This window comes from Rattus norvegicus, chromosome 6 (assembly GCF_036323735.1).
Source record: "Rattus norvegicus strain BN/NHsdMcwi chromosome 6, GRCr8, whole genome shotgun sequence".
NCBI classification, from domain to species: Eukaryota; Metazoa; Chordata; class Mammalia; order Rodentia; family Muridae; genus Rattus; species Rattus norvegicus.
Window position 1 is genome coordinate 72,637,652 of NC_086024.1, and position 26,670 is coordinate 72,664,321.

At 37.8% G+C, this 26,670-nt stretch overlaps 1 long non-coding RNA gene across 2 annotated transcripts; it reads left to right on the forward strand.

Moving 5' to 3' along the window:
- The first annotated feature begins 322 nt into the window (after positions 1-322).
- LOC102546496 (uncharacterized) lies at positions 323-26,670 on the forward strand. Of its 2 annotated transcripts, none has more exons than XR_010052664.1 (5): positions 323-412; positions 22,728-22,790; positions 23,688-23,751; positions 24,246-24,348; positions 26,545-26,670. It is a non-coding gene; the product is annotated as an uncharacterized LOC102546496 (long non-coding RNA). The 2 variants fall into 2 exon arrangements; XR_593009.4 differs by having other exon boundaries at positions 329-1,422.

Consider the following 26,670-nt stretch of genomic DNA (forward strand, 5'->3'; position numbering starts at 1 on the left):
TATATATATATATATATATATATATATATATATATATATATATATCAAGTAGGGTTCTAGGTGGAATACATGAATCTTCCTAGGAAGGTAAATAGATTAGACATTGTGGGTGGACTGGGGCAGGTGGGGATGGGAACTGGGATCATATTGCAGGTGGAAGGACAAACAGAGAGAAAGAGCAAGGGGAGAGACAACTGGAATTGGAGGGAATTTAGAGAGCAATGTAGAAACTTAGTGAAGTGTAAACTTCCTGGAATCCTTGAGGGCTCCTAGCAAAAGAGAATGTGGAATGTGGAGCCTGAACTGGTCACTTTTGTAACCAGGCAAGGCTTCTAGAGGTTGGACTGAGACACCAACTGAGCCACAAAACCTTTGACTACCTGTCCTGCCTACAAGATGTGCTGGGACAAAGGTGGCTTAGAACTTACGAAAGTGAACAACTAGTGACTGGTCTAATTTGAGGGCTACTCCTCAAGACGGAATCCATACCCATCACTGCCTGGGTAACCAGGAACCAAAAGCTGAATAGCTCAGGCACCTAGAGCAGAACCAATTATGACTGCTCAAAAAGAAAAAGTTAATGAAACAATCCCTAATGATCTTCTGATATATTCATAGATAGGTCCTCATCTCAATCATCATCACAGAGGATTCCTCAGATAGTGGGTGGGAGTAGATTCAAAGTCCCACAGCCAAGAATTCGGTTGAGCTTGGGGAACCCAGTGTAAGAAATAGAGGAAGGATTGTAGACGCCAGAGGGTTTGAGGAAAGCAGAACACCAGACTATAGAATCAACTAAGCAAAGCTCACAGGTGCTCACAGAGACTGAATAATAATTGAGGAGCTTGCTCGGGTTTGCACTAGGTCCTCTGTAAGTCTCTGACTCTTTTGCCTGCTCTTAAGACCCCTTTTCTCCTACTGGTTTAGCCTGTCCAGCCTTATTATCAGGGTTTATTCCTAGTCCGATTATAACATTTTATGCCTTGTTTACTTGCCATCACTGGGAAGCCTGATCGTATTTGCAGGGAAATGGCAGAACAGTGTATCTGGGGAATAGAGGAGTGGGTGTTCTGGGAGGAATGGTGGGAGAAAGAAATTGTAGTTTTGATATATTGTGTAAGATTAAAATAATGTAAAAAATGTACTGAATAAAAAGACAGCCTTTCAACAAATATTTTTAGTAAAATAGGAGTTTTACCAGGAGAAGATGAAATTGTACCCATCTCTCATTCTGTACAAAAGTAGATTTAAGCTATGTGCTGGCTAGGTTTTTATTTCAGCTTGGCACAGGCTAGAGTTGTCTGAGAGAAGTAATCTCAATTAAGAAAATGCCTCTATAGCATTTTCAATGGAAGCTTTTTTTGGAAAAAGTGTATTCTGTGTGACACACTGTGACCCTCTGTACAAACAGCTGCTTCCACGGTGAGATTTTTTAAAATTTCTTTTGGAGTGGAGTTTGCAAGGGTGGAGGGCTGGTATGCCAGGATTGGGAGATGAGTGGGGTTACTGTATATGAGGTGAAATTCACAAAGAATCAATAGAAAGTTTTAAAAAAAGATTTCGGTGGGGTATTTTCTTTTCTTAATTAGCACGTAATGTGAGTGTGTCCAGCTCACTCTAGGAGGTGCCTTGGGTTCTACAGGAAAGCAAGCTTCCTAAGTCAGGTAGGAAGGGTCTTATCAGCTCTTTGCCCACCATGTAAATATATTATTCAGTTTTGTTTTATTGAATTTTTAGTTCATCATAAATTGTGGATATTAATGTTAACACAATGTGCACATATTATGGGTTATTGTAAAATACATAGATGGGGAATTAGTGTAGTGAAACCAGAAGGAATTTACTCAGTGGCTAGAGAAGTATAAGCTTGTTCTTAAGAACATGTGTATGTGTTTTAGTCTGTATAGAAGAATTTCCCATTTGCTACCCTGGAACTTGCCTGTTCCTGCCGTTCTTGCTTGGAAATATATAGTCAGAGAATTGATAGTGTGGGATGTTGTAGCACATTTATAGGCAATATCATTGAAACCTGTCTTCCAGACCTCCACTGAGTTTGCATAACGTTTTTTCTTGTATTAAATCCTCTCTGATTAAATAGTTGGAGTGCTTTCAGAGGTGTTCAGCATAGATCTGATTCAAATAGATGGTATGTTGTGAAAGAAATACAATTAAACACGTTAAATCACCTTTGTGATAAAAATTCATCCTTCCTGGTCCTAATGAGACTTGGAAACAGCAATGTGCTGGGAATAGAGATTAGCTCAGAAGAAAGGATAATTAATAGTTAATCAACAAATACATCACATATAATTATTACTAGGCTATATGAAAGTAAAATAAAATAATAAATAAAGTTTTGGTAATTATTATATTCAGTACAGTGAGGTTTGGTAATTTCACCACAAATAGTGTATTGTTAGCTTAAATTCTGAATCACTAGCTATATTTTCTTTATTTATACTGATATATGTTTGCATTACATACAGTTTAATAATCATGGTTGATTATTTGCCTCTTTTCTGCCTCTTAAGAACTATATTAATCTTCTTATGGATATATATAATATATATCAATATGAACTTTTTTGAAGTACAGAGTTTTTAAAAATTGAAGTCACATAGAAAAAAACCCACCAGTTTAGGAGAATGCCCTTTAGCTGTAAAGCTTATAATAGGTTTTTTTTTGAATAAAGCATACAAGTATACACAATATATATATATATATACTTTTAAATGACTTAATTTTTTTGGAATTACCAATTTTGTCAAGGGTAAGAGTAACATTTCAGGGAACAAACAGTTATTGATTTGGAATGTTACTAAAACGGTAGCCTAATACAAAGAGCCAATTTGGCAAGTAGGGTAAACCATGGACTTTTCAGCCCCAGAAATCCAGGCAACTGAAGAGTAAAGTATAGACTTTACTGAAATTTCTTGTTTCCAGTTTTTTATTGTCAAAGATGTTAAAATGCTGAAATTTGTGCAATCTTCACACACTGTGAAGGCTCAAAGTCGCTGTGTTTGAATGATTTAGGGGGACAAGGGAGTATATATTAACTGGGTAGTTTTGAAAATCTGCCCCGGAGAAGAATTGCTTTTCATGTCTCAGTGGGATTACAGGTAAACATCTCCCTGAAGTTGCAATCCAGAATCTATTTTTCAAAGATTCTGACCCCCTCCATCACTGGTAATTTTAACATAGAAACAACTCTAGTGGCCATAAATTGTGCATTCATAGGTAGTTCATGATTAGGACTGAAGTGTATTTTTTTTAACCTTTAAGATATAGCAGATAACATGCTATGTCTACATGCTACCCTGAGATATCTGGAGCTGTAAGTAATGGCTGATGTGATCATTATAGGTTTCCCATTGCTGATTTCATTTTCCAGTCCTTGTAGATGATCACCATGTGCATACATATGTTAGCCAGTAGAGCCTTTAATGTTTGATTACTAAATGAGGTGTATAGTGCCTTATTCCAGGAGAACATTTTTTGTATAATTGGTACTGTGAGATATTACTTATCAAGCTCACTTCTGCCTTTCTTAATGACTGCTAGAAGCAAAACCAAAAAAGAATCAATTATTAGCATATTTCTTGAAATTAAAGAGTAAAATAATTCTGTATAAATTGAAGTCAAATTTCTACCCAAAAAATGTCAGCTCAAAATGTGAGATAATTAGATGTTGAGGAAATGAACATTCTAATGCTGAAGGAAAATTTATACATGATGGACTCAATGACTGTTCCTTTGCCCAAAGCTATCTAATCTTTCAGTGTTTTTTGACAGCTTACAGGATAGAAGTAAATTTCATGAAAAAAAATTACTTCTAAATTCTTTAGAGCAACCAATACTTCCTGTTTTCTCTTCCCTCTAAGTCCACAGATAGCAGGAAATCCTCTGGTTGACTAACACGAGGTTTGATAATATCCCTTCTGCCCTTCTTGTATTTCTTGGAGTGTTCATCATCTGAAGCATGGAATGTGTTGGGAATCCCCTACAGTCTACTTCAATTGCTGGTATCCAGCCATTCGGTATTCTCTCTGCATGGCATTTTTTAATATTCAACTTTCCAGCTGGGGGGATTGAGAAACAAACTATTTTCTGAGTGCTCCATGAAATTCACATATAAAACTGGAAAGAAAAATGTGTGCTTCCTGGGCCAACCTACCTTTGACCCCTTCATATGATCATGTTGGATAGAAAATTTTTACTACTCAGTACTTTTCCTTCAATTACATCAAAAAGGAAAATGTGTCTCAAAAAAATGGTTGAAACTACATGAAAAATTGTCTTATTTTCTAGGAAAAGCAATACTACTTAATATACTGTTATAAACAAGATATTTAGAATGGATAAATAAAGGTTGTGGAGGCTATGATGTTTGAATGATTAGGTATAATTATTTTGTAAATATTAATAATGACTTCATTTGTCATTAAATAGTCAAAAGATTAATGATACTGAGAAAGATATATCTAGGTTTTTGTTAACAGAGAACAATAATAATTTAGAACTGTATCCTAAAGTCAAAATATTGCTAAAATTGTCTTCTGTGGGTAACTGGATGTATGTGTGCTTTATAAGAAAGAAAATGAGATTGGTCCCTGTATCATTATCAAACCAAATCACACATAAACACAGAACGGTACATGGAAGCAACACATGAACATTCACAGATTCATACATGCACTATTTGCTTTTCTTGTTGTGACAACATGCATGGCAATGTCATTTACTGAAAAAAGAGTTGTTTTACCTAATAAATTGGGGGTACACTTTGCCAGCATAAGTAAAGAATGGAACCCTGTTAGGCAACTTGTACATTGTGAGAAAGCACAGAACAATGGGTGATGATGCTCAACTTATTGATTCCTTTCTTTCCTTACATTTGGTTAGGACCATAATTTATTAGACCACACTTTCTCTTTTTCTTTTTTTCCCCCATCTTTATTAACTTGAGTATTTCTTATTTACATTACAGTTGTTATTCCCCTTCCCGGTTTCCTGGCCAACATCCTCCTAACCCCTTCCCCTCCCCTTCTATATGGGTGTTCCCCTCCCCATCCTACCCCCATTACCACCCTCCACCCAACAATCACGTTCACTGGGGGTTCAGTCTTGGCAGGACCAAGGGCTTCCCCTTCCACTAGTGCTCTTACTAGGATATTCATTGCTACCTATGAGGTTGGAGCCCAGGGTCAGTCCATGTATAGTCTTTGGGTAGTGGCTTAGTCCCTGGAAGCTCTGGTTGGTTGGCATTGTTGTTCATATGGGGTCTTAAGCCCCTTCAATCTCTTCCGGTTCTTTCTCTGATTCCTTCAATGGGGGTCCTCTTCTCAGTTAAGTGGTTTGCTGCTGGCATTCACCTCTGTATTTGCTGTATTCTGGCTGTGTCTCTCAGGAGAGATCTACATCTGGTTCCTGTCAGCCTGCACTTCTTTGCTTCATTCATCTTATCTAGTTTCGTGGCTGTATATGTATGGGCCACATGTGGGGCAGGCTCTGAATGGGTGTTCCTTCAGTCTCTGTTCTAAATTTTGCCTCCCTATCCCTTCCTAAGGGTATTCTTGTTCCCCTTTTAAAGAAGGAGTGAAGCATCTGCAATTTGGCCATCCTTCTTGATTTTCATGTGTTCTCTGCATCTAGGGTAATTCAAGCATTTGGGCTAATAGCCACTTATCAATGAGTGCATACCATGTGTGTTTTTCTGTGATAGGGTTACCTCACTCAGGATAATATTTTCCAGTTCCATCCATTTGCCTATGAATTTCATAAAGTCATTGTTTTTGATAGCTGAGTAATATTCCATTGTGTAGATATACCACACTTTCTATACGCATTCTTCTGTTGAAGGGCATCTAGGATCTTTCCAGCTTCTGGCTATTATAAATAAGGTTGCTATGAACATAGTGGAGCACATGTCTTTGTTATATGTTAGAGCATCTTTTGGGTATATGCCCAAGAGAGGTATAACTGGATCCTCAGGCAATTCAATGTTCAATTTTCTGAGGAACCTCCAGACTGATTTCCAGAATGGTTGTACCAGTTTGCAATCCCACCAACAATGGCGGAGTGTTCCTATTTTCTCCATATCCTCACCAACATCTGCTGTTGCCTGAATTTTTTACCTTTGCCATTCTGAATGGTGTGAGGTAGAGTCTAGGGTTGTTTTGGATTGTATTTTACTTATGACTAAAGATGTTGAACATTTCTTTAGGTGCTTCTCAGTCATTAAATATTCCTCAGCTATTAATTCTTTATTTCGCTCTGAACCCCATTTTTAAATAGGGTTATTTTTCTCCGCAGTCTAAATTTGTGAGTTTATTGTATATTTTGGAAAAAAAGCACTCTATCAGTTGTAGGATTGGTAAAAGTCTTTTCGCAATCTAGTGGTTGTCATTTTGTCCTAATGAGAGTGTCCTTTGCCTTACAGAAGCTTTGTAGCTTTATGAGAACCCATTTGTTATTCTTGATCATAGAACTTGAGCCATTGATGTTTTGTTCAGGAAATTTTATCTAGTACCCATGTGTTTGAAATTCTTCTGTTAGTTTGAGTGTATCTGGTTTGATGTGGAGGTCCTTGATCCTCATGGTCTTTAGCTTTGCACAGGGTGATAAGAATGGATCCATCTGCAATCTTCTGCATGCTGACCTCTAGTTGATCCAACACCATTTGCTGAAAATGCTATCTTTTTTCCATTGGATGGTTTTGGCTCCTTTGTGGAAAGTCAAGTGACCATAGGTGTGTGGGTTCATCTGGGTCTTCAATTCTATTCCCACTGGTCAATCTGCCTCTCTCTGTAACAATACCATACAGTTTTTATCACTATTGCTCTGCAATACTGCTTGAGTTCAGGGATAGTGATGCCCCTGGAAGTCCTTTTATTATTGAGGCTAGTTTTAGCTATCCTGGGTTTTTTGTTATTCCAGATTAATTTGCAGATTGTTCTTTCTAACTCTAAGAATAATTGGATTGGAATTTTGATGGGGATTCCACTGAATCTGTACATCACTTTTGGTAAAATGGCCATTTTTATTATGTTAATCCTGCGAATCCATGAGAATGAAAGATCTTTCCATCTTCTGAGATTTTCTTAAATTTCTTTCTTCAGAGGCTTGAAGTTTTTATCATGCAGATCTTTCACTTGCTTGGTTAAATTCACACCGAGGTATTTTATATTATTTGGGACTCATATAGAGTGTCATTTCCCTATTTTCTTTCTTGGCTTGTTTCTCTTTTTTGCAGAGGAAGGCTACTGATTTATTTGAGTTAATTTTGTACCCATATTATTGCTGAAGGTGTTTATCAGGTGCTGGAACTTTTGGGGTCACTTAAATATACAATCTTATCTTCTGCAATAGAGATATTTTGACTTCTTACTTTCCAATCTGTATCCCTTTGATCTCCTTTTGCTGTCTGATTGCTCTGGCTAGGACATCGAGAAATATATTGACTAAATCGGAGAGTGGGCAGTCTGGTGTAGTCCTTGACTTCAGTGGGATTGCTTCAATTTTCTTTGAGTTTGTTTCTATAGTGGATTACATTGATGGTTTTCCATATATTAAACTATCCATGTATACCCTGGATGAAGCTTACTTGATTATGATGGATGATCATTTTGTTGTGTTCTTGGATTAAGTTTGCAAGATTTTATTGAGTATTTTTGCATCAATATTCATAAGGGAAATTGGTCTGAAGTTCTCTTTCTTTGTTGGGTCTCTGTGTGGTTTAGGTATAAGAGTAATTGTGGCTTCATAGAAGGAATTTGGTAGCGCTCCATCTGCTTCAATTTTGTGGAATATTTTGGATAGTATTGGTATGAGATCTTCTATGAAAGTCTGATAGAGTTCTGCACTGAACCCATCTGGACCTGGACTCTCTTTGGTTGGGAGAATTTTAAAGACTGCTTCTATTTCCTTAGGCGTTATGGGGTTCTTTAAATAGTTCATCTGTTCCTCATTTAACTTTGGTACCTGGTATCTGTCTTGGAAATTGACATTTCCTCCAGACTTTCAAGTTTTGTTGAATATAGGCTTTTGTAGTAGGATCTGATAATTTTTTGAATTCCGCTGATTCTGATCAGTGCCGTATTCATTTCTGATTTTGTTAATTTGGAAACAGTCTCTTTGTCCTCTTGTTATTCTGGCTAAGGTTTTATCTATCTTGTTCATTTCATTTTATTTTATTAACTTGAGTATTTATTTTTTTATTTTTTTTATTTTTTTTTATTTTTTTATTAACTTGAGTATTTCTTTTTTTTTGTCCTTTTTATTTTATTTTTTTTTTTATTAACTTGAGTATTTCTTATATACATTTCGAGTGTTATTCCCTTTCCCGGTTTCCGGGCAAACATCCCCCTCCCCCCTCCCCTTCCTTATGGGTGTTCCCCTCCCAACCCTCCCCCCATTGCCGCCCTCCCCCCATAGACTAGTTCACTGGGGGTTCAGTCTTAGCAGGACCCAGGGCTTCCCCTTCCACTGGTGCTCTTACTAGGATGTTCATTGCTACCTATGGGGTCAGAGTCCAGGGTCAGTCCATGTATAGTCTTTAGGTAGTGGCTTAGTCCCTGGAAGCTCTGGTTGCTTGGCATTGTTGTACTTTTGGGGTCTCGAGCCCCTTCAAGCTCTTCCAGTTCTTTCTCTGATTCCTTCAATAGGGGACCTATTCTCAGTTCAGTGGTTTGCTGCTGGCATTCGCCTCTATTTTGCTGTATTCTGGCTGTGTCTCTCGGGAGCGATCTACATCCGGCTCCTGTCGGTCTGCACTTCTTTGCTTCATCCATCTTGTCTAATTGGGTGGCTGTATATGTATGGGCCACATGTGGGGCAGGCTCTGAATGGGTGTTCCTTCAGTCTCTGTTTTAATCTTTGCCTCAATATTCCCTGCCAAGGGTATTCTTGTTCCCCTTTTAAAGAAGGAGTGAAGCATTCACATTTTGTTCTAGGCATCTAGGGTAATTCAAGCATTTGGGGTAATAGCCACTTATCAATGAGTGCATACCATGTGTGTTTTTCTGTGATTGGGTTACCTCACTCAGGATGATACTTTCCAGTTCCAACCATTTGCCTACGAATTTCATAAAGGCATTGTTTTTGATAGCTGAGTAATATTCCATTGTGTAGATGTACCACATTTTCTGTATCCATTCCTCTGTTGAAGGGCATCTGGGTTCTTTCCAGCTTCTGCCTATTATACATAAGGCTGCTATAAACATAGTGGAGCACGTGTCTTTTTTATATGTTGCAGCATCTTTTGGGTATATACCCAAGAGAGGTATGGCTGGATCTTCAGGCAGTTCAATGTCCAATTTTCTGAGGAACCTCCAGACTGATTTCCAGAATGGTTGTACCAGTCTGCAATCCCACCAACAATGGAGGAGTGTTCCTCTTCTCCACATCCTCGCCAGCATCTGCTGTCACCTGAGTTTTTGATCTTAGCCATTCTCACTGTTGTGAGGTGAAATCTCAGGGTTGTTTTGATTTGCATTTCCTTATGACTAAAGATGTTGAACATTTCTTTAGGTGTTTCTCAGCCATTCGGCATTCCTCAGCTGTGAATTCTTTGTTTAGCTCTGAACCCCATTTTTTAATAGGGTTATTTGTCTCCCTGCGGTCTAACTTCTTGAGTTCTTTGTATATTTTGGATATAAGGCCACTATCTGTTGTAGGATTGGTAAAGATCTTTTCCCAATTTGTCGGTTGCCGTTTTGTCCTAACCACAGTGTCCTTTGCCTTACAGAAGCTTGGCAGTTTTATGAGATCCCATTTGTCGATTCTTGATCTGAGAGCATAAGCCATTGGTGTTTTGTTCAGGAAATTTTTTCCAGTGCCCATGTGTTCCAGATGCTTCCCTAGTTTTTCTTCTATTAGTTTGAGTGTATCTGGTTTGATGTGGAGGTCCTTGATCCACTTGGACTTGAGCTTTGTACACGGTTATAAGCATGGATCGATCTGCATTCTTCTACATGCTGACCTCCAGTTGTACCAGCACCATTTGCTGAAAATGCTATCTTTTTTCCATTGGACGGTTTGGCTCCTTTGTCAAAAATCAAGTGACCATAGGTGTGTGTGTTCATTTCTGGGTCTTCAATTCTATTCCATTGCTCTATCTTTCTACCTCTGTACCAATAACATGCAGTTTTTATCACTATTGCTCTGTAATACTGCTTGAGGTCAGGGATAGTGATTCCCCCGAAGTCCTTTTATTGTTGAGTATAGTTATTTTGATCTTCCTGTATGTATTGAGGCCTGTTTTACGACCAATTATATGGTCAATTTTGGAGAAAGTACCATGAAGAGCTGAGAAGAAGGTATATCCTTTTGCTTTAAGATAGAATGTTCTATAAATATCTGTTAAGTCCATTTGGCTCATGACTTCTCTTAGTCTGTCTACGTCTCTGTTTAATTTCTGTTTCCATGATCTGTCCATTGATGAGAGTGGGGTGTTGAAATCTCCTACTATTATTGTGTGAGGTGCAATGTGTGTTTTGAGCTTTAGTAAGGTTTCTTTTACGTATGTAGGTACCCTTGTATTTGGGGCATAGATATTTAGGATTGAGAGTTCATCTTGGTGGATTTTTCCTTTGATAAATATGAAGTGTCCTTCCTTATCTTTTTCGATGACTTTTAGTTGAAAATTGATTTTATTTGATATTAGAATGGGTACTCCAGCTTGCTTCTTCTGACCAATTGCTTGGAAAGTTGTTTTCCATCCTTTCACTCTGAGGTAGTGTCTGTCTTTGTCTCTGAGGTGTGTTTCCTGTACGCAGCAGAATTCAGGGTCCTCATTGCGTATCCAGTTTGTTAATCTATGTCTTTTTATTGGGGAGTTGAGGCCATTGATGTTGAGAGATATTAAGGAATAGTGATTATTGCTTCCTGTTATATTCATATTTGGATATGAGGTTATGTTTGTGTGCTTTTCTTCTCTTTGTTTTGTTGCCAAGACGATTAGTTTCTTGCTTCTTCTAGGGTATAGCTTGCCTCCTTATGTTGGGCTTTACCATTTATTATCCTTTATAGTGCTGGATTTGTAGAAAGATATTGTGTAAATTTGTTTTTGTCATGGAATATCTTGGTTTCTCCATCTATGTTAATTGAGAGTTTTGCAGGATACAGTAACCTGGGCTGGCATTTGTGTTCTCTTAGATTCTGTATGACATCAGTCCAGGATCTTCTGGCCTTCATAGTTTCTGGCGAGAAGTCTGGTGTGATTCTGATAGGTCTGCCTTTATATGTTACTTGACCTTTTTCCCTTACTGCTTTTAATATTCTTTCTTTATTTTGTGCGTTTGGTGTTTTGACTATTATGTGACGGGAGGAGTTTCTTTTCTGGTCCAATCTATTTGCAGTTCTGTAGGCTTCTTGTATGCCTATGGGTATCTCTTTCATTAGGTTAGGGAAGTTTTCTTCTATGATTTTTTTGAAGATATTTACTGGTCCTTTGAGCTGGGAGTCTTCACTCTCTTCTATACCTATTATCCTTAGGTTTGATCTTCTCATTGAGTCCTGGATTTCCTGTATGTTTTGGACCAGTAGCTTTTTCTGCTTTACATTATCTTTGACAGTTGTGTTGATGATTTCTATGGAATCTTCTGCTCCTGAGATTCTCTCTTCCATCTCTTGTATTCTGTTGGTGAAGCTTGTATCTACAGCTTCTTGTCCCTTCTTTTGGTTTTCTATATCCAGGGTTGTTTCCATGTGTTCTTTCTTGATTGCTTCTATTTCCATTTTTAATTCCTTCAACTGTTTGATTGTGTTTTCCTGGAATTCTTTCAGGGATTTTTGCGATTCCTCTATGTAGGCTTCTACTTGTTTATTAATGTTTTCCTGTGTTTCTCTAAGGGAGTTCTTCACGTCTTTCTTGAAGTCCTCCAGCATCATGATCAAATATGATTTTGAACCTAAATCTTGCTTTTCTGGTGTGTTTGGATATTCCATGTTTGTTTTGGTGGGAGAATTGGGCTCAACTGATGCCGTGTAGTTTTGGTTTCTGTTGCTTGGTTTCCTGCGCTTGCCTTTCGCCATCAGATTATCTCTAGTGTTACTTTGTTCTGCTATTTCTGACAGTGGCTAGACTGTCCTATAAGCCTGTGTGTCAGGAGTGCTGTAGACCTGTTTTCCTGTTTTCTTTCAGCCAGTTATGGGGACAGAGTGTTCTGCTTTCGTGCATGTAGTTTTTCCTCTCTACAGGTCTTCAGCTGTTCCTGTGGGCCTGTGTCTTGAGTTCACCAGGCAGGTCCCTTGCAGCTGAAAAGTTGGTCTTACCTGTGGTCCCGAGGCTCAAGTTTGCTCATGGGGTGTTGCTTATGAGCTCTTCGCAGAGGTAGCAACCAGGAAGATCTGTGCCGCCCTTTCCGGGAGTTTCCGTGCACGAGGGTTCCAGATGGCATTTGGGGTTTTCCTCTGGCGTCAGAGATGTGTGCAGAGTGCAGTCTCTTCTGGTTTCCCAGGCGTGTCTGCCTCTCTGAAGGTTTAGGTCTCCCTCCCACGGGATTTCGGTGCAGAGAACTGTTTATCAGGTAGATCCCTTCAGGTTCTGCCGGTGTCTCAGATGCAGCGGACCTGCTGCTCCTGGGCCCTCCTCTATGGGAACCCAGAGGCCTTATACAGTTTCCTCTTGGGCCAGGGATGTTGGCAGGGGTGAGCAGTGTTGGTGGTCTCTTCCGCTCTGCAGCCTCAGGAGTGCCCACCTTACCAGGCGGTGAGGTCTCTCTCCCACAGGGTTTGGGAGCAGAGAGCTGCTGCGGACCGTGATCCGCGGGTTTGGGACTCCTGTTAAACACAGGAAGTGCCCGGTCCTAGAGGAACTTTGCTTCTGTGTGTCCTGAGTTCACCAGGCAGGTCTCTTGCAGCAGAAAAGTTGGTCTTACCTGTGGTCCCGAGGCTCAAGTTCGCTTGTGGGGTGCTGCCTACGAGCTCTCCGTGGAGGCAGCAACTAGGAAGATCTGCGCTGCCCTTTCCCTTGTTCATTTTCTTAAAGAACCAACTTTTGGTTCTGTTGATTCTTTTTTTACTCTTTTTCGTTTCTACTTGTTTGATTTCAGCTCCGAGTTTGATTATTTCCTGCCTTCTATTCCTCCTGGGTTTGTTTGTGTCTTTTTGTTCTAGAGCTTTTAGGTGTGCTATCAAGCTGCTGACATATGCTCTCTCCTATTTCTTTCTGCAGGCACTCAGAGCTATGAGTTTTCCTCTTAGCACAGCTTTCATTGTGTCCCATAAGTTTGGGTATGTTGTACCTCCATTTTCATTAAATTCTAAGAAGTCTTTAATTTCTTTCTTTATTTCTTCCTTGACCAGGTTATCATTTAGTAGAGCGTTGTTCAGCTTCCATGTATATGTGGATATTCTCTCCTTATTGTTATTGAAGATCAGCTTTTGCCCGTGGTGGTCTGATAGGATGCATGGGATTATTTCTATCTTTCTGTACCTGTTGAGGTCCGTTTTTTGACCAATTATATGGTCAATTTTGGAGAAAGTACTGTGAGAAGCTGAGAAGAATGTATATCCTTTTGCTTTAGGATAGAATGTTCTATAAATATCTGTTAAGTCCACTTGGTTCATGACTTCTCTTAGTCTGTCTACGTCTCTGTTTAATTTCTGTTTCCATGATCTGTCCATTGATGAGAGTGGGGTGTTGAAATCTCTTACTATTATTGTGTGAGGTGCAATGTGTGCTTTGAGCTTTAGTAAGGTTTCTTTTATGTATGTAGGTGCCCTTGTATTTGGCGCATATTTAGGATTGAGAGTTCATCTTGGTGGATTTTTCCTTTGATTAATATGAAGTGTCCTTCCTTATCTTTTTTGATGACTTTTGTTGAAAATCAATTTTATTCGATATTAGAATGGCTACTCCAGCTTGCTTCTTCAGACCATTTGATTGGAATGTTTTTTTTTTTTCCAGCTCTTTACTCTTGAGGGTGTGCCTATCTTTGTCTCTGAGGTGTGTTTCCTTTAGGCATCAAAACGCTGGGTCCTCATTATGTTTCCAGTTTGTTATTCTGTGTCTTTTTATTGGGGGATTGAGTCCATTGATGTTGAGAGATATTATGGAATAGTGATTGTTGCTTCCTGTTACCTTTGTATTTGGATGTGAGATTATGTTTGTGTGCTTGTCTTCTCTTTGTTTTGTTGCAACGCGATTAGTTTTTTGTTTTTACTAGGGAGAGTTTGCCTCCTTGTTTTGGGCTTCACCATTTATTATCCTTTGTAGGGCTGGATTTGTAGAAAGATATTGTGTAAATTTGGCTTTGTCATGGAACATCTTGGTTTCTCCATCTATGTTAATTGAGACCTTTGCTGGATAAAGTAACCTGGGCTGACATTTGTGTTCTCTTAGGGTCTGTATGACATCTGTCAAAGATCTTCTGGCTTTCATAGTCTCTGGTGAGAAGTCTTGTGTGATTCTGATAGGTCTGCATTTATATGTTACTTGACCTTTTTCCCTTACTGCTTTTAATATTCTTTTTTTTTTCTTTTTTGCTTTGTGCATTTGGTGTTTTGACAGTTATATTACAGGCGATGTTTCTTTTCTGGTCCAATCTATTTGCAGTTCAGTAGGCTTCTTGTATGTTTATGGGCATCTTTTTCTTCAGGTTAGGGAAGTTTTCTTCTATGATTTTGTTGAAGATATGTATTGGTCCTTTGAGTTGGGAGTCTTCACTCTTCTATACCTATTATCCTTAGGTTTGATATTTTCATTGTGTCCTGGATTTCCTGTTTGGTCTAGTAGCTCTTTCTGTTTTACATTATCTTTCACAGTTGTGTCAATGATTTCTATGGAATCTTCTGCTCCAGAGATTCTCTCTTCTATCTTTTGTTTTCTGTTGGTGTTGCTCGCATCTGTGACTCCTGATCTCTTCCCTAGGTTTTCTGTCTCCAGGGTTGTCTCCCTTTGTGCTTTCTTTATTGTTTCTATTTCCATTTTTTACTCCTGGATGGTTTTGATCATTTCCCTCTCCTGCTTTTTTTCGCAGTAATTCTTTAAGGGATTTTTGTGTTTCCTCTTTAAGTACTTCTAGTTCTTTATTTGTGTTGTCCTGTATTTCCTTAATGGAGTTATTTATGACCTTCTTAATGTCCTCCATCATCACAATAATATGTGATTGTAAATCTAGATATTGCTTTTCTGGTGTGTTTGATTTGGTGGGACAATTGGGCTCTGATGATGCTATGTAGTCTTGGTTTCTGTTGCTTGGTTTCCTATGATTGCCTCTTGCCATCAGGTTGTTCCTGGTGTTTCCTTGTTTTGCTATTTCTGGCAGTGACTTGACCATCCTATAGGCCTGTGTGCTGTAGACCTGTTTTCCTGTTTTCTTTCAGCCAGATATGGGAACCGAGTTTTCTGTTCCCAGGCATATAGACTTTCCTGCCCACTTGCTTTTAGCTGTCCTTGTGGGCAGGAACCAGAAGGGCCTTCTCCTACTTCTCCTAGGTCCTGTGCACAGGGAACCCGATGGTGCTAGGCATTTTCCTCTAGAGTCAGAAATGTGGATATAGTGTAGTCTCCTCTGGTTTCCCAGGAGTGTCTGCCCCTCTGAAGGTCTAGCTCTCCCTCCCATGGGATTTGGGTACAAGGAGCTATTTGACCACTTAAGTTCAGATCTGGCACAGTCTGGACCTCAGGGCTCCTGCAGCTTGACTCCTCCTATCTTCCTGTGTCCGAAGGCACTATTCAGTTTCCTCTTGGGACAGGGATGTGGGCAAAGGTGGGCAGAAGTGGTGGTCTCTCCTGCCCTGCAGTCTCAGGATTGCCCAATCTTCTGGGCAATCAGCTCTCTTTCCTAAGTGGTGTGGGAGCCAGGAGCTGTGGCCCAGGATCAGAAGGGTTCAGGCACTAGCTAGAAACCGGAAGTATCTGGTCCCAGAGGAATTTTGCCTTTGTGTGTCCTGAGTCTACCAGGCAGGTCATTTGGAGCAGAATAGTTGGTCCTACCTCTGGTCTTGGGCTTGAAGTTGCTCTTCGGTGCTGGGTTTCAGCTCTCCCTGTGGGCAGCAACCAGAAGGGCACTGACACTACTGCTCCTGGATCCCTGTGTGCAGGTAGCCCAGATGGTGCTCGGCATTTTTCTCTAGAGTCAGAAATGTGGACAGAGAGTAGTCTCCTCTGGTTTCCCAGGTGTGTCTGTCCCTCTGAAGGTTTAGGTCTCCCTCCCACCTCTACCCCATTTTTAACTGGATTATCTGATTTTTCGATGTCAAGTTTTTTGAGTTTCCATTGAATGTGAAGTTGGTGAAAATCTTTTTTTCTTTTCTGTTGGTTGCCATTTTGTCCTGTTAACAGTGTCCTTTGCCTCACAGAATCCTTTCAGTTTTATGATTTTTTTTTAATCTTAGTGCCTGCATTATTGGTGTTCTGTTCAGGAAGTTATCTTATGTGTCAATGCGTTCCAGGCTATTTCCCACTTTCCCATTTCCTCTTATACTAGGTTCACTGTCTCTGGTTTTATGTTGAGGTGTTTGACCCACTTGATCATAAGTTCTGTTCAGGGTGATAGATATGAATATATTTACATTTTTCTACATGCTGACATCCAGTAAGACAGCACATTTACTAAAATGATTTCTTTTTTCTATTGTATCTTTCTGTCTTCTTTATAAAGAAAATCTGGTGTCCATAGCTAGGTGGATTATGTTTAGGTTTACCTTTATTATGTTGAACTATATTTTTAGGACTTACATCATGGAAACACATTGAACTTTGTCAAATTCATTTCCTGCATTTATTGAAATAATATTCCTTATTTTTAATTCTAGCTATATATTACATTGATTGAGATGTTTATTTTGTGCCAACCCTGTATCCCTTGGATAAAACCAAGTTAGCCATGACAAATGACGTTAATGCCACCTAGAATCCAGTTTGTAAACATTGTGTTGAACATTTTGCATCTATGTTCATAAACAATTCCTCTGCAGTTTTCTTTTTCTATGAAGTGTTTCTGTCTGGTTTTACTATCAGGGTTAATGTTGGTTTCTCTTTGCAGTCTCTCTCCCTTCTTTTTAATGAGGTACAGCTAGATCAATTTTAGTATTTGTCTTCTTTCAAAGTTTAATAGAAATCAGCAATAACTCATCTGACGTCAGAATTTTCTTTGCAGGAGATATTTAATCATTATTTTTGACTTCTTTTTGCTGAATGTCTCTGTAGACTGCTGGCTGGGCTTGAGAACCTGAGTTTGATCTCCTAGGCCCACAGAGTGGAATGAAAGAAATTTCTGAAGTTTTCCTGTGACCTCCATAAGTATGGTGTTCATGTGCATACATGCATACCCACACCAATAAATAAATTGTTTTAAAATTAGAATAAATAAGCATTAAAGAACTTTAATAATAAACTAAAATATACCCTGTGTTCTTAGGCAATACTGCTTCTTCACAGGGATTCCCCCTATCTCCCACCGTGTCTACTCCAATTCTATTAGGGCACTGCACTGAGTCTTGTTAGAAGCTTTTCGTTCACTGTGTAGCTCCTTCCTGACAGCACAGAATGAGACACTGAGGATGTCTAGATTCAGGATTCCTTACCCTTCTGCTATTTTACAATCTGCATGTCTTGAAATCTCTACAAGCAGTAGATTGCTTGTCCTTCTCTGTTGTGTTGCCTGTAGTTTTCCAGGATTTAGTATTCCACAGGCTACTACCAGGAATGGTTTGTTATGCAGTTCTGTTTTTCTTAAGTATGGCCCCTTCTTCCATCTCTAGATGTCTAGATTCCATTCTTCAGGTCGAGGTCTGCCTCTAAAGTCTTTTTATTCTTTGTGCATTCTGAACCATTCAAGGAAAACTTTGCTTGAAGGTTTTCTGTTCTGGACTGTGGAGAAGAAGGAGGGCTGAGGTATTAGGGTCTTCCCAATTTTATATTCCTGTACTCCATATCTGGGACTGTTGGGCCTCCAGTTTGGGTCTCTAGTAACTCACAACACCATGTTGGGGTGCTGAATTCCAAGGGGCTTTCCTTTGCTGCATACATGTTCTCGGCCCATGGAGCTTACAGCCACTGGCTGCTGTCCCAATTGGACTATGCGACTGGTTGCTTTTCTATGGTCATACTGCTGGTGAAATCTGCATTTTTTTCTTTATCAGTTCTTTTGTGGATTTCCCAAGATCATATTCAGGTTCTCTTTGAGATAAAGTCTTTTATTCTTATTTTACCTCTATTTTTGACTCCCTTCTTCACCTCCTTACCCTGGGGGAACTTATATTCTGCCACCCTACACAGATTTCTCTCTTTTAATCAACTTCAAATGAAGTTTTCAATGCCCACTCTCTGGTACTCTAGCCACTGAGTGCACAGAATCTTTCATATAAAAAGGCACAGTTGCATGTAAGTCATGGACTAAGGATGTTCCAATGATATAAGCTTAATTCATACATTATGTACTTAAATATTACACTGAAGAATGAACTCTGCCGGGGTTATTTTTTGGTTGTTTATTATCAACGAGTTCAATTTTGTAAGTATGACTATTACTAAACAGGTAGCTTTTATTATTTTAAATTTAGCTGCTAGCAACATCAACCTTCTTTTAATTGTCCAGTTTATTGTTTAGTTTATTTGAATGAAGGGATTATTCCACAAAAGCCTACTACAAAAGAAATGCTAAAGTTTAAAAGCTTTTTAATGAGAGTATTTGTATAGTAATCAATTCTTTTATCTCTCAATATAGTTGGATTCAAGAAGCAAAAATTTCTTTCAGAAAAGGATACTAAACACATCATAGCATTACCTCTTTCCAGCACTATTTTTAATAGCTCATACAGTTTAGTCTATATACATAACCACTTGCCTGCACAAAATAAGTTAAAATATTTTATAATGTAGTAATTTGTTAATTTATGTCACTATTTTATTTTGTGTATGTTATATAGTTTATGTGTGTATTAGAGAGAGAGAGAGAGAGAGAGAGAGAGAGAGAGAGAGAGAGAGAAAGAGAGAGAGGGAGAGAAAGTGTAGGCCAGAAGTTGACATTAATGTTAGGTTTCTCCACCATTTACCTATATTTTTCTTGTGAGACTGATACTCTTACTAGTCCAGATATCACTAGCTGCCACGTAGCAAATTCTGAGCATCTATCTGAGTGGGCCCTCTGCACAAGATTATAATTCCTGGTGACCACACTGGCTCTTTTACACAAGTGCTGAGATATCATCTCAACCTCCAAATTCGGTTTCAAAAAGGAGAAATTCCCTAGACATCAAATGGATCATTTGATGGATTATCATTAAACTGGATTCCCTGTTTTATCATTCGCATTTACTTTAATGGTTAATCTCAACTGTCCATTAAATATGATGAAGGGCATCTAGGAGATAAGCCTCTGGGGATGTCTGTACGAGACTGTCTTCTTTAGGTATGTTAACTGAAGTCGGAAGCCTGAATACTTGGGTGGCACAATTGACACTAGGACTGCATAAAGGGAGAAAGGGGGCTGACAACAAGTGTTATTTATCTCTTTCTGCTTTTGACTGTGGCCAGCTCCTCAACCTCTGATGTAACTTCATTACCAGGATGTTCTATAACTTAGAACTGTATACCAAAACCAACTCTTAATCCCTTAAATCGCCTTAGTCAGGTTACTTTTATCATAGTAGTAAAAAAGAAGCTGAAACATTTTGTTTTAATTTCTGTAAGAATTTAACCTACAGTTAAGTATTATTTATGTTTTGAGAAGTGACTCAAACTAATCCGTTTTCTGATGATTTTCTGTCTCACCAATGGACCATGGCAACAGAACTTTCTAATTACTGGTTAAAATCTCTGAAACCATGAGCCAAGATAAACCTTTCCTTCTTTTAGCTGTTTTCTCTGGCATTTTATCACAGAAATGAAAAGTCTGACCAACACATATGTGGAGTCACATTTTTAAGAGTTTCAGTCCACTAGTTGAAGTTTTTTGGATCAAAGATCTTGTTTTAATTGACACTCATAACACTAGCTTCTAGCGCAGATGTAATGGAGGTTCAAGGATTATGAACCAAATGAAGCTTCACTGAGGTTTTCTGTGGCACAGATATGATATTTTTACCTCATTATTAAAATTATCATTGACTTTGCCCCTTTCCGGTCAAGAAAATGTCATATTGGCTAACTATTCTTATAGCAACAACAAGTTGAGAAAGTAATAATAATGATTGTATGAAGGCAGAAGTAGGTTTCAAGACCACGTTTGAAATGTAATTGTGACATGGGAAAGGACCAAACCAAGATTTACCTTTAAAAAACTCTAAAATGTCATTGTAAAGTGTTAGTTAGATGAAGATTATAATTAGCTAAATATATTCTAATAATATAAAAGAGTATTCTTTTACAAAGCAAATTATCTTCCATAACTCTACTTAAAGAATCAAAATTAAATTATGGATGACATTCTGATTTTGGTCATGTGACAGAATGAAAAATGTCTTCCAGTGTTTTCCAGGTGTGAAGAGACCTTAATATATTTTTATAATTAAATAAATAATAAACCTCAATGAGTATTTTAGCACAGGAAAGATATTTTTAGTATAAGACTTCTGTTTCGAAAGTAAATTGTTAAACATGTATATTACTTGAAAAGATTTATATCTTGGTTATAAAATAATGATGGCTTTATTTCAGTGCTGTGATAATTAAGGCTAAATTACAATAATAAAAGTCCAAATATCAATGAACAGGAAATGAGCTCATACAATCAACAGTAAATGAGTCAGTTTTACCAGAATTTATCAGCTTGATAAATTTACAGGTTTTATTGATTATTTTGAAATATGTTTTTGAATTAAAAACTTTCCTATATAGAATTCAAAATATAATGTATTATTATGTTTTGTTTCTCCTGAAGGTTAGATATCTGTTTGTATTTAATAGGTTGTGTTTTTATTTGTCTATACATGTATTTTACCTCTGTTTTTTATCACCTTGACATGGACTAGAGTCATTTTGGAAAAGGGAAACTGAATTGATACATTGTTTCGACCAGATTGAGTCTATCATATGGTTCATTGCCTTATTTGATGACCCTGTGGAAGGGCCCAGTCCATTGCAGACAATGCCACCCTTGGATAGTATACATAAACAGGCTGAACAATCCCTGGGGAGCCAATAAGTAACATTCCTTTCTAGCATTGGGTTCAGTTCCTGACTCCAGGTTTCTTGCTCAAATTATTGCCTTTGATTCTCTTAGTGACAGAGTCTGACCTGAGAGTTATAAGCTGAAACAATCCCTTTCTCCTTTCCTTGCATTTGGTCATGGTGTTTTATTAGAGTAATAGAAACCACTAAGACAGTATTTATTTATTTTGTTCTTGGAGAATTTTACACAATGAATTTTATCCATACTCATCTCTCCTCCAACTGCTCCAGATCCATCCCCTGTTCTGTCCCCATCCAATTTTGTGTCCTTTGTTTTGGTTTTTCATTCATCAAGTCCAATTTCTGCTGCTCATTTACTCATGGACATGTGACTATGTCCACATGGTTGACTTACCAGGGACAGCACTCTTAAAGAAAACTGACTTTTTCCCTTCTTTTCCTCCTCCTCCTCCTCCTCCTCCTCCTCATCCTCCTCCTCCTCCTCCTCATCCTCCTCCCTCTTTCTCTGTCACACACACATACACACACACACACACACACACACAGACAGAGACAGAGACAGAGAGAAAGAGAGAAAGAAAGAGAGAGAGAGAGAGAGAGAGAGAGAGAGCAGCTATTAATTGCCAATAATTTCTTAGGTGGGGTGGGACTTCACATCCACATACTCTTACGCTGGAATTTTGTCTGGCTTGTGCATGCTATCATAGATTCTGCAAATTCACTTGTGCAATTGCTCATTGTGTTTAGAGAGCACTCTCTCATTGTATTCATTCATTGTCTCTGACATAATTTGGCATCAAATCTCATGATACTTATAGAATAGTTTACATTGTTAGAATAACTAAAATCCTTCCTGCTGTTTAAAATGTTGTTTAGTGACTCATATATTGTTTCCCTTTGATGGATTCATCCCTAAATTTTGATTTCAGAGTATCAAAAAAATAGAAATTACAGTTGGTATGGTCATTATCAAAATTAGCATTTCACTACATTTTTATAGTTAGTTCTCTATTTTGTTTCTTTGATTTATAATTATTCCAATTTTTTGTTTATTTTTACTTACACAATACTACGATCATTTCTTTTTATTTATTCATCCATATCAGCTTTACAATTTAATAATATTTTAAATTAAAAGTCATTTTCTTCAGAAAGTCATTTATTCATTGAATTTTTAAAAATTTTTCAATTATTTTCAATCAGGTATTGATACAAAATTAGTGATTTACTGAGTATATATTAATCCTAAGAATTAGAGAGAATATGCTGATATCATAGCTCCTTAAGTCTTGAGCTGATCATAGTACATGCTTATAATCTCAGCACTCAGAAGGCAAAGGAAGGAAGATGATAAATTAGATTCAAGGTCAATCTTGGCCTCAGAGTTGATTTCTTGTCCCAAACAAGCAAACAATAAACAAATTGAACAAATTAAACAAAATTAAATTTTGTTGAGCCTTCAGTTTACTAACACACAACAGAAGATATTGATCCTTTGCCATAGATTGAAATATAGCATGTGGATGTGAATGTGATCATGCTATGGAATCTGTGTTCTTGATGATTGTCATGGTTGATTCTGATGATCTGGCTAGGTAGGTCAGCTTTCTCTTCTCCCTTACTGTCCTTCTTTTTATCCCACCTGAAGCTGCCTGCTCCACTGAAGAGGACAATCTTCCCCTGGTACATGAGGATCAGTATTTGATCAAAGGTATATTTCTTCCCTCCTATAACCCCCAAACAAGCTGCCAACAATTGGGCATATACTCTAAAAGAATAAATAGTTAGTTTGAATGGGAACAGAAGTCTGTTGTTTCTAGTTTTAATGTAAAATGTTTGATCATTTAACTTATATGATGCTGTCACAAGTTTCTACTCATTACCTGGATTGTAAGAAATGTGCTTGAATTGCCGAAACTCCTCAAGCTCTAATCAGGTACTTGTACTTGCCCCAGGCAGTATTGTTTTTCTAAGCACAACCCAGCCTATAGTGTGAGCCATCATCTCTGAGTTATAACCACTTGGTTCCCCGGCTCCTCTTCTATCAACAGAGATGAATCCGGGATGATTAAGACGGTTATTGTTTTGCCCATTGCTTATGATAAAACTCATGAAATCATCATCTTTAGAATAGAAATTATGTATCTCAGCATATTAAAATATGAAAGAGCAAGGAGGCATATATGAGAGGGATTGGAGGGAAGAAAGGGAAGAAAAATGTAATTATATTAGAATTTCAAAAATAAAAACGACTTAAAAAGATCTAGGGTAACTAAATGCAATGGCATTGGCAAAACAATAGAATTGGGAGGGACTTGCTAAGATCTAAAGTGTATACCTAAAGGATTTGGACAGAGGGGGAAAAACAGGAAAGTAATGTATGTGAAATGACAGAATGGATATAGAAGAAACAAAATTTTAATTCTGGGACTACAGGTCCAATACCTTCCCCTTCTTGTCGTCTTGCCAGAACAAGCAGGGCCTGCTACACTAATATCTAAGGGCCCTAAGGATCTCTTTTTACCATCATTCATTATTTAACTTCAAAACTCTAATGTTCTCTAATAGTAGCTGTTGATTAGTATTTCTTTATTCTCTTCCTGTGTAGTATCTGTTTCATGATCACAAGGCATTGGAATAAGCTTTTAGCCAGAAAATTCCAGCCAATAAAGGTAGGTATTGCTTCACAATGCCGCAGCATAGTAATGCCTGTGGTCTTTCCATATTATAGGGTAATTTTACAGTGTCATGAGTGGGATGTACAAGATTGCAGAAAGGCTCCAATTCATAAGACATTTCTACTTTCATTACCAGCATTTTCATTAAAAGGAAACATTAAATGCCTGCTCTTTTTTGAATAATTTGTATTCATCTTGTATCATTAAACTTGTGCTCCTTGTATTGATCTCCACTCACAAAGGCAAATTATATAACGGCTTGGATGGTGATATATAGTAATTTCCAAGCCACTTTTCATAAGACTTTTAAAAGAGTTAACCAACTTCCCTTTCAAAATATCCTTCTCTAAGTGTAGACTATATCGATGTTAAATGAACATGATGGGGCAGTTTTTGTGCAACATAGTACAACTAGACAAAGCAATGTTTTATATAATCAGTGATATACATTAATAACTGCTCCTCGTGGTGTATCTTTTCATCATTAGTGTCACCGTGAGAGCCGCTTAGACAAGACTGAAAATCTACAAGATGACATCAGTTAATACAGGAAGACAGCTGAAAATGTGGCGCATTCATAGAGAAGGCGAGGTATTGTAATGGAGATTTCCGTTTCGTCTCTCAGCAGAGAGCAGCCACTGTCTTCTGTGTTTAGATAGACATATGGATATATGAAAAATTATAGAAAGGATAGAAGACATGGAAATCTAATGAGTGTTCTGACCGAATGTTCTAACCTCTAAAATTATCAGCCTGTAACTACATGTTCAGAACTTCTGAGCTGCATTATCTTGAATTATATCAGTAAGTGCATTAAAGGAAGTAGCTGGAAGAATAAAATTAAGAAAAGCAAAAGTGATCTTTACTTAAAAAGCTTCTTTTCAGGAATAGTAGGAGTTCCTACCCCAGCCACCTTAATTTTAAAGTGGCTGGCAGATCCTAGAGAGTGGTACTGAGAGTGAGTAAAAGTCTCCTAAGAGGCACTCATTTTCCAAAGCCATTGCTGAGATTCATGTTAAATTAAATGTGTTTTAAAGAAAAAAGTAGGTGGAAATTTATTTTGGTAATCTTGACTATTTCCTTTCATTTGAATATTCCAGATTTTTTAAAACTTACATTAAAGAGATATTCAATATTTAATCAGAAGTCATTAAGCAAAAGCATGTTTTGTTGAATGTAATTTTCACTTTTATCAAGAAGACAATAGGTCTAGGTATATATTAAAACACAAAATATTTCTTCCCAGCTTTTTCATGACATGATAAAAGTATATTATACCACTTCAGGGGTACTTAGTGGATGGTTACACTATTGGTTGCTGGGGTTTATAATAAAAGAAAACAAGTTATTCAGGAGTATTTGCATTCTTTGGCAGATTGATGATCATGTAATTGGCTGCAGTCTAGTCACAGATGTGTTATTAGAGAATGCTCTGTTCAACTAGCCAGACTGTCAAAAATGTTATCAAAAATAAACAAAAGGGAAATTAACACTCTACACGCATGGCTGACAGGAGAAGAGGGACACTTTTGTGTATTTTAGCATGATGTCTAGAAGCTTACATAACTCAGTTTTCTTGATAAGATTAATCAACATCCTAGATACTTCCTGTATCTCTCTTTTGTGGCTGACTGTCAAGCAGGAACATTACTTACTGTGCCTCATTCAATCAGCAATGTTTGTTTATTTATTTACTTATTTATTTAATTTCTTTATTTAGCTTTGTGGCCCAGGCATAGGATGAGTTGCTAAAGACCCTACTCAGGTTCTTTTGCCCATGCCATGGTATTTCTAATCAGATAGATTAAGGCAAGAAAACAAAAACAAGCAAATAATTACGATACTTCATATAACCATGCTGTGCTAGAGAAAACAGGATGTGTCTACAAGTAGAACATGTTTGGTTGAGGAAAAGTAGGAGGTTTCTTGACTGAAGGGGAGGGACAGATTTCTTACAGAGCATCTATGCTGAGAACTGATTGATAGGAAAAGCTGTCTATCAAGAAATGTAGGGCAGAGATGCTTGCAATGTGCAAATGGTAGGTACAAAAGCAGAAAGCAGAAAAAGATTATGGCCATATTAGAGAAGAAAAAGAACAATGAAGGTAGAATATAGAGTACAAGGTGGAGGTAGTAGGAAAAGGGGGAGGGGCAAAGTGATGCAATTCTTTTTAATTTTAAATTGGATTTTAAAAGGAAAAGCGTTTTTGCTACACCTACTGTGTACATAATATATATATATATATATATATATATATATATATAATTTCCATAGTTACTGACATAGTTATCTTTAACTGTCAACTTGAAATAAACCTAGGGTCACCTAGGAAAAGGGAACCTTACCCAAAAAATTGCCCTGATAAGATGACCAAATCAACTGAGGTGTTTTTAAAATTACTAATTGGCAGTGTAGAAGGCTCCAATCTACTATGAGCAGTGCCATCCCTAGCAGGAGGCCTGGGCTATATGAGAGAGATAACAGAACAAGTCAGAAGGACAAGTCAGAAAGCAATCTTCCTTCCTGGATTTTACTTTAAGTCTTTGCCTTGTGTTTCTTTCTTGGAATTTATTTTTTTTGGGGGGAGCACAGATTGTAACCTGTAAGCTGAAATAAACTCTTTCCTCCCCACCTGCACAAAAAGAGGGGAAGATGCAGGCTTCTAGCAGCCTTTGACCATGCAAAGGCTCATAAATATTTGGATAGTAGAGGAAGACCATAAAAGTCTATTGTATTCATATGCTTAGGGTTTAATCTGATTTATAATCATTTATGTTGTCTTTAAGTTGGAGAATTTTATGCTTGAGAAGAAGATAAAGAATCTCTATGGATGTTTGAATTTTGGAAAGAGACTACATGCATGAAGAATAACGTATAGTAGAAATGAATAAAACAAGATCAAACTACTGTCA